The sequence below is a fragment of the Electrona antarctica genome, assembly GCF_951216825.1.
Source record: "Electrona antarctica genome assembly, chromosome: 12".
In the NCBI taxonomy this organism is placed as follows: domain Eukaryota; kingdom Metazoa; phylum Chordata; class Actinopteri; order Myctophiformes; family Myctophidae; genus Electrona; species Electrona antarctica.
This window is the reverse complement of record NC_136793.1, coordinates 47,175,896-47,183,278: the sequence shown is the minus strand read 5'-3', so window position 1 is coordinate 47,183,278 and position 7,383 is coordinate 47,175,896.

The window sequence follows — 7,383 nt, the reverse complement described above, 5'->3', positions numbered from 1 at the left end:
GTGGCACCCAACTGTAAGAGATTGAGAGCACTGGATGCGGCTCCACTCTGGGTTCTGAATGTTAGACATCGCATGGCCACTGTATGCACTGCTGGGATTTACACAGATCTTCGTTTCGTTTGTTTGCATCAACCTCTGACTTGCTTTGACATTTTGTCTTGGAGATTCCACAGTTTCTGGGGACAAGGCACAGTGGACAAAGTGTGTTTTTTTTTTATCTCTCACCATTAATTAATTGCCCCCAAGTTGTGTTTGCCGTCGCTCCTATCATCCTTAACAACCCTTTCTGCGAAACCACGTGGCACAGTATGTTGTCTTCAGATTGCAGAAATAAAACATTATAAACCATGAGCGCCATGAGTATCCGACTCATCACACACACAATGTTTGGCTAGTGGAGGTGTTTGGGCTAGAGTTGTTTGGCTAGTTAGAAAGTCTTGAACGTGCGTGAGCTACCAAACTCAATGTCAGCAAGGCACTGCCGAGGTTCATGCATACACAATGTTGTTCTTAATGACATGCTGCCGAAGCTGAACAAAATAATATATATAACTTATTATAATATAATAAGTTCCTGTTCGGTTGGTGCATGCTGCAGCCTTAAGCCAAACCGTGACTAGACTATGAAAATGCGAACGAATGCACTTGGACTGTTTGTCCCCGGTCAGTCCGTACACTATACAGTAGGCCTCCTGAAAGTTTTAGAATCGTGTGTACAGTAGGGGTTAGTAGGGGTTAGGGCGAGGCAGTTGGTTAGGGTAATGGTATGTTTCAGGACGGGGCTATGGGAGCGAGGATGGGGTGAACCCAGCCCCGAGGTAAAAAAGACCTAGTGTCTACCGTATATAAGATGGAGGACAGAAGGGTAATGGTTCCCGGGTCAAACCTTGCCGTCGTAACGGTCCACCCCTCGCCTCGAAACGCCTCCAGACCATCTGACCCCGCCCTCAATTCCTACAATAACCTGCACTAGACACACGCACGCACACGCACTCATGCACGCGCGAGTCGTCATGCACTTCCCAAACATTGGAAAAGCATTCCAACACCACCGCCACTGTTCTGTTGAGGTCTGCCCCGTATGCTGTCAACCAGCTGGTCATTAGCCCTGCTGTGTGACATCAGTGGTCTACCAGGACACCTCTGGCCTCGTACGAGCTAAAATGGTCCCCCCTCCGAGAATATCCCATCATTCCATTCCCCAGCATTCCTCCTCAGCAAGGACAAACAAAAATCATCAAAAAGTGAAAGCAAGAAAGAAAGAAAGCAAGACAGCAAGAAAAACAAATCAAGAAAGAAGGAAAGAAAGAAAGAAAGAAAGAAAGAAAGAAAGAAAGAAAGAAAGAAAGAAAGAAAGAAAGATAGTTTGTTTCAACAGCGCCTGTATCAAAGAACAGGGTTATGTCCTACTTTCTTTTCATGAACTTCTTCACGTTTTAAATTAGATTCCACCCTTTTCTCTTTTTTGTCCTCTTTTTTTTCCCCTTCCTTTTTCTCTGATGGACATTCAACATCTCCCTTTGCCTTTGTACGTCGGTAGCCCTGTATGTTTGTACGTCGGTAGCCTGTATGTTTGTACGTCGGTAGCCTGTATGTTTGTACGTCGTAGGCGTGTATGTTTGTACGTCGGTAGCCTGTATGTTTGTACGTCGGTAGCCTGTATGTTTGTACGTCGGTATAGCCATGTATGTTTGTACGTCGGTAGCCTGTATGTTTGTACGTCGGTAGCCTGTATGTTTGTACGTCGGTAGCCTGTATGTTTGTACGTCGGTAGCCTGTATGTTTGTACGTCGGTAGCCGTGTATGTTTGTACGTCGGTAGCCTGTATGTTTGTACGTCGGTAGCCTGTATGTTTGTACGTCGGTAGCCTGTATGTTTGTACGTCGGTAGCCTGTATGTTTGTACGTCGGTAGCCTGTATGTTTGTACGTCGGTAGCCGTGTATGTTTGTGCGTCGGTAGCCTGTATGTTTGTGCGTCGGTAGCCTGTATGTTTGTACGCTGGTAGCCGTGTATGTTTGTACGTCGGTAGCCTGTATGTTTGTACGTCGGTAGCCTGTATGTTTGTACGTCGGTAGCCTGTATGTTTGTACGTCGGTAGCCTGTATGTTTGTACGTCGGTAGCCGTGTATGTTTGTACGTCGGTAGCCTGTATGTTTGTACGTCGGTAGCCTGTATGTTTGTACGTCGGTAGCCTGTATGTTTGTACGTCGGTAGCCTGTATGTTTGTACGTCGGTAGCCTCTATGTTTGTGCGTCGGTAGCCTGTATGTTTGTACGTCGGTAGCCGTGTATGTTTGTGCGTCGGTAGCCTGTATGTTTGTACGTCGGTAGCCGTGTATGTTTGTGCGTCGGTAGCCTCTATGTTTGTGCGTCGGTAGCCGTGTATGTTTGTACGTCGGTAGCCGTGTATGTTTGTACGTCGGTAGCCTGTATGTTTGTACGTCGGTAGCCTGTATGTTTGTACGTCGGTAGCCTGTATGTTTGTACGTCGGTAGCCTGTATGTTTGTACGTCGGTAGCCGTGTATGTTTGTACGCTGGTAGCCGTGTATGTTTGTACGTCGGTAGCCTGTATGTTTGTACGTCGGTAGCCTGTATGTTTGTACGTCGGTAGCCTGTATGTTTGTACGTCGGTAGCCTGTATGTTTGTACGTCGGTAGCCTGTATGTTTGTACGTCAGTAGCCGTGTATGTTTGTGCGTCGGTAGCCTGCATGTTTGTACGTCGGTAGCCTGTATGTTTGTACGTCGGTAGCCTGTATGTTTGTACGTCGGTAGCCTGTATGTTTGTACGTCGGTAGCCTGTATGTTTGTACGTCGGTAGCCGTGTATGTTTGTACGTCGGTAGCCTGTATGTTTGTACGTCGGTAGCCTGTATGTTTGTACGTCGGTAGCCTGTATGTTTGTACGTCGGTAGCCTGTATGTTTGTACGTCGGTAGCCGTGTATGTTTGTACGTCGGTAGCCTGTATGTTTGTACGTCGGTAGCCTGTATGTTTGTACGTCGGTAGCCTGTATGTTTGTACGTCGGTAGCCGTGTATGTTTGTACGTCGGTAGCCTGTATGTTTGTACGCCGGTAGCCTGTATGTTTGTACGTCGGTAGCCTGTATGTTTGTACGTCGGTAGCCTGTATGTTTGTACGTCGGTAGCCTCTATGTTTGTGCGTCGGTAGCCTGTATGTTTGTACGTCGGTAGCCGTGTATGTTTGTGCGTCGGTAGCCTCTATGTTTGTGCGTCGGTAGCCTGTATGTTTGTACGTCGGTAGCCGTGTATGTTTGTGCGTCGGTAGCCGTGTATGTTTGTACGTCGGTAGCCGTGTATGTTTGTGCGTCGGTAGCCTGTATGTTTGTACGTCGGTAGCCTGTATGTTTGTACGTCGGTAGCCGTGTATGTTTGTGCGTCGGTAGCCGTGTATGTTTGTACGTCGGTAGCCGTGTATGTTTGTACGTCGGTAGCCGTGTATGTTTGTACGTCGGTAGCCTCTATGTTTGTACGTCGGTAGCCGTGTATGTTTGTACGTCGGTAGCCTGTATGTTTGTACGCCGGTAGCCTGTATGTTTGTACGTCGGTAGCCTGTATGTTTGTACGTCGGTAGCCGTGTATGTTTGTACGCTGGTAGCCGTGTATGTTTGTACGTCGGTAGCCTGTATGTTTGTACGTCGGTAGCCTGTATGTTTGTACGTCGGTAGCCTGTATGTTTGTACGTCGGTAGCCTGTATGTTTGTACGTCGGTAGCCTGTATGTTTGTACGTCGGTAGCCTGTATGTTTGTACGTCGGTAGCCTGTATGTTTGTACGTCGGTAGCCTGTATGTTTGTACGTCGGTAGCCGTGTATGTTTGTACGCCGGTAGCCTGTATGTTTGTACGTCGGTAGCCGTGTATGTTTGTACGTCGGTAGCCTGTATGTTTGTACGTCGGTAGCCTGTATGTTTGTACGTCGGTAGCCGTGTACGTTTGTACGTCGGTAGCCTGTATGTTTGTACGTCGGTAGCCGTGTATGTTTGTACGTCGGTAGCCTCTATGTTTGTACGTCGGTAGCCGTGTATGTTTGTACGCCGGTAGCCGTGTATGTTTGTGCGTCGGTAGCCTCTATGTTTGTACGTCGGTAGCCTGTATGTTTGTACGTCGGTAGCCTGTATGTTTGTACGTCGGTAGCCTGTATGTTTGTACGTCGGTAGCCTGTATGTTTGTACGTCGGTAGCCGTGTATGTTTGTACGTCGGTAGCCTGTATGTTTGTACGTCGGTAGCCTGTATGTTTGTACGTCGGTAGCCTGTATGTTTGTACGTCGGTAGCCTGTATGTTTGTACGTCGGTAGCCGTGTATGTTTGTACGCTGGTAGCCGTGTATGTTTGTACGTCGGTAGCCTGTATGTTTGTACGTCGGTAGCCTGTATGTTTGTACGTCGGTAGCCGTGTATGTTTGTACGCTGGTAGCCGTGTATGTTTGTACGTCGGTAGCCTGTATGTTTGTACGTCGGTAGCCTGTATGTTTGTACGTCGGTAGCCTGTATGTTTGTACGTCGGTAGCCTGTATGTTTGTACGTCGGTAGCCTGTATGTTTGTACGTCGGTAGCCTGTATGTTTGTGCGTCGGTAGCCTGTATGTTTGTACGTCGGTAGCCTGTATGTTTGTACGTCGGTAGCCTGTATGTTTGTACGTCGGTAGCCTGTATGTTTGTACGTCGGTAGCCTGTATGTTTGTACGTCGGTAGCCTGTATGTTTGTACGTCGGTAGCCTGTATGTTTGTACGTCGGTAGCCTGTATGTTTGTACGTCGGTAGCCGTGTATGTTTGTACGTCGGTAGCCTGTATGTTTGTACGTCGGTAGCCGTGCATGTTTGTACGTCGGTAGCCTGTATGTTTGTGCGTCGGTAGCCTGTATGTTTGTACGTCGGTAGCCGTGTATGTTTGTACGTCGGTAGCCTGTATGTTTGTACGTCGGTAGCCGTGTATGTTTGTACGTCGGTAGCCTCTATGTTTGTACGTCGGTAGCCGTGCATGTTTGTACGTCGGTAGCCGTGTATGTTTGTGCGTCGGTAGCCTCTATGTTTGTACGTCGGTAGCCTGTATGTTTGTACGTCGGTAGCCTGTATGTTTGTACGTCGGTAGCCTGTATGTTTGTACGTCGGTAGCCGTGTATGTTTGTACGTCGGTAGCCTGTATGTTTGTACGTCGGTAGCCGTGTATGTTTGTACGTCGTAGGCGTGTATGTTTGTACGTCGGTAGCCTGTATGTTTGTGCGTCGGTAGCCTGTATGTTTGTACGTCGTAGGCGTGTATGTTTGTACGTCGGTAGCCTGTATGTTTGTACGTCGGTAGCCTGTATGTTTGTACGTCGGTAGCCTGTATGTTTGTACGTCGGTAGCCTCTATGTTTGTACGTCGGTAGCCTCTATGTTTGTGCGTCGGTAGCCGTGTATGTTTGTACGTCGGTAGCCTGTATGTTTGTACGTCGGTAGCCTGTATGTTTGTACGTCGGTAGCCGTGTATGTTTGTGCGTCGGTAGCCTGTATGTTTGTGCGTCGGTAGCCTGTATGTTTGTGCGTCGGTAGCCTCTATGTTTGTGCGTCGGTAGCCTGTATGTTTGTGCGTCGGTAGCCTCTATGTTTGTGCGTCGGTAGCCTGTATGTTTGTGCGTCGGTAGCCTCTATGTTTGTACGTCGGTAGCCTGTATGTTTGTACGTCGGTAGCCTGTATGTTTGTGCGTCGGTAGCCTCTATGTTTGTGCGTCGGTAGCCTCTATGTTTGTGCGTTGGTAGCCTGTATGTTTGTGCGTCGGTAGCCTGTATGTTTGTGCGTCGGTAGCCTGTATGTTTGTGCGTCGGTAGCCTCTATGTTTGTGCGTCGGTAGCCTCTATGTTTGTGCGTCGGTAGCCTCTATGTTTGTGCGTCGGTAGCCTCTATGTTTGTGCGTCGGTAGCCTCTATGTTTGTGCGTCGGTAGCCTGTATGTTTGTGCGTCGGTAGCCTGTATGTTTGTGCGTCGGTAGCCTCTATGTTTGTGCGTCGGTAGCCTCTATGTTTGTACGTCGGTAGCCGTGTATGTTTGTACGTCGGTAGCCTGTATGTTTGTACGTCGGTAACCTGTATGTTTGTACGTCGGTAGCCTCTATGTTTGTACGTCGGTAGCCTCTATGTTTGTGCGTCGGTAGCCGTGTATGTTTGTACGTCGGTAGCCTGTATGTTTGTACGTCGTAGGCGTGTATGTTTGTACGTCGGTAGCCTGTATGTTTGTACGTCGGTAGCCTGTATGTTTGTACGTCGGTAGCCTGTATGTTTGTACGTCGGTAGCCTCTATGTTTGTACGTCGGTAGCCTCTATGTTTGTGCGTCGGTAGCCGTGTATGTTTGTACGTCGGTAGCCTGTATGTTTGTACGTCGGTAGCCTGTATGTTTGTACGTCGGTAGCCGTGTATGTTTGTGCGTCGGTAGCCTGTATGTTTGTGCGTCGGTAGCCTGTATGTTTGTGCGTCGGTAGCCTCTATGTTTGTGCGTCGGTAGCCTGTATGTTTGTGCGTCGGTAGCCTCTATGTTTGTGCGTCGGTAGCCTGTATGTTTGTGCGTCGGTAGCCTCTATGTTTGTACGTCGGTAGCCTGTATGTTTGTACGTCGGTAGCCTGTATGTTTGTGCGTCGGTAGCCTCTATGTTTGTGCGTCGGTAGCCTCTATGTTTGTGCGTCGGTAGCCTGTATGTTTGTGCGTCGGTAGCCTGTATGTTTGTGCGTCGGTAGCCTGTATGTTTGTGCGTCGGTAGCCTCTATGTTTGTGCGTCGGTAGCCTCTATGTTTGTGCGTCGGTAGCCTCTATGTTTGTGCGTCGGTAGCCTCTATGTTTGTGCGTCGGTAGCCTCTATGTTTGTGCGTCGGTAGCCTGTATGTTTGTGCGTCGGTAGCCTGTATGTTTGTGCGTCGGTAGCCTCTATGTTTGTGCGTCGGTAGCCTCTATGTTTGTACGTCGGTAGCCGTGTATGTTTGTACGTCGGTAGCCTGTATGTTTGTACGTCGGTAACCTGTATGTTTGTACGTCGGTAGCCTCTATGTTTGTGCGTCGGTAGCCGTGTATGTTTGTACGTCGGTAGCCTGTATGTTTGTACGTCGGTAGCCGTGTATGTTTGTACGTCGGTAGCCTCTATGTTTGTGCGTCGGTAGCCTGTATGTTTGTACGTCGGTAGCCGTGTATGTTTGTGCGTCGGTAGCCTCTATGTTTGTACGTCGGTAGCCTGTATGTTTGTACGTCGGTAGCCTGTATGTTTGTACGTCGGTAGCCTGTATGTTTGTACGTCGGTAGCCGTGTATGTTTGTACGTCGGTAGCCGTGTATGTTTCAGTGTGTGTCTGCGTCAAAGTGTTGCATACAGTATAGGTTTTATTTGTTTTGTGTGTGTGTGTGTGT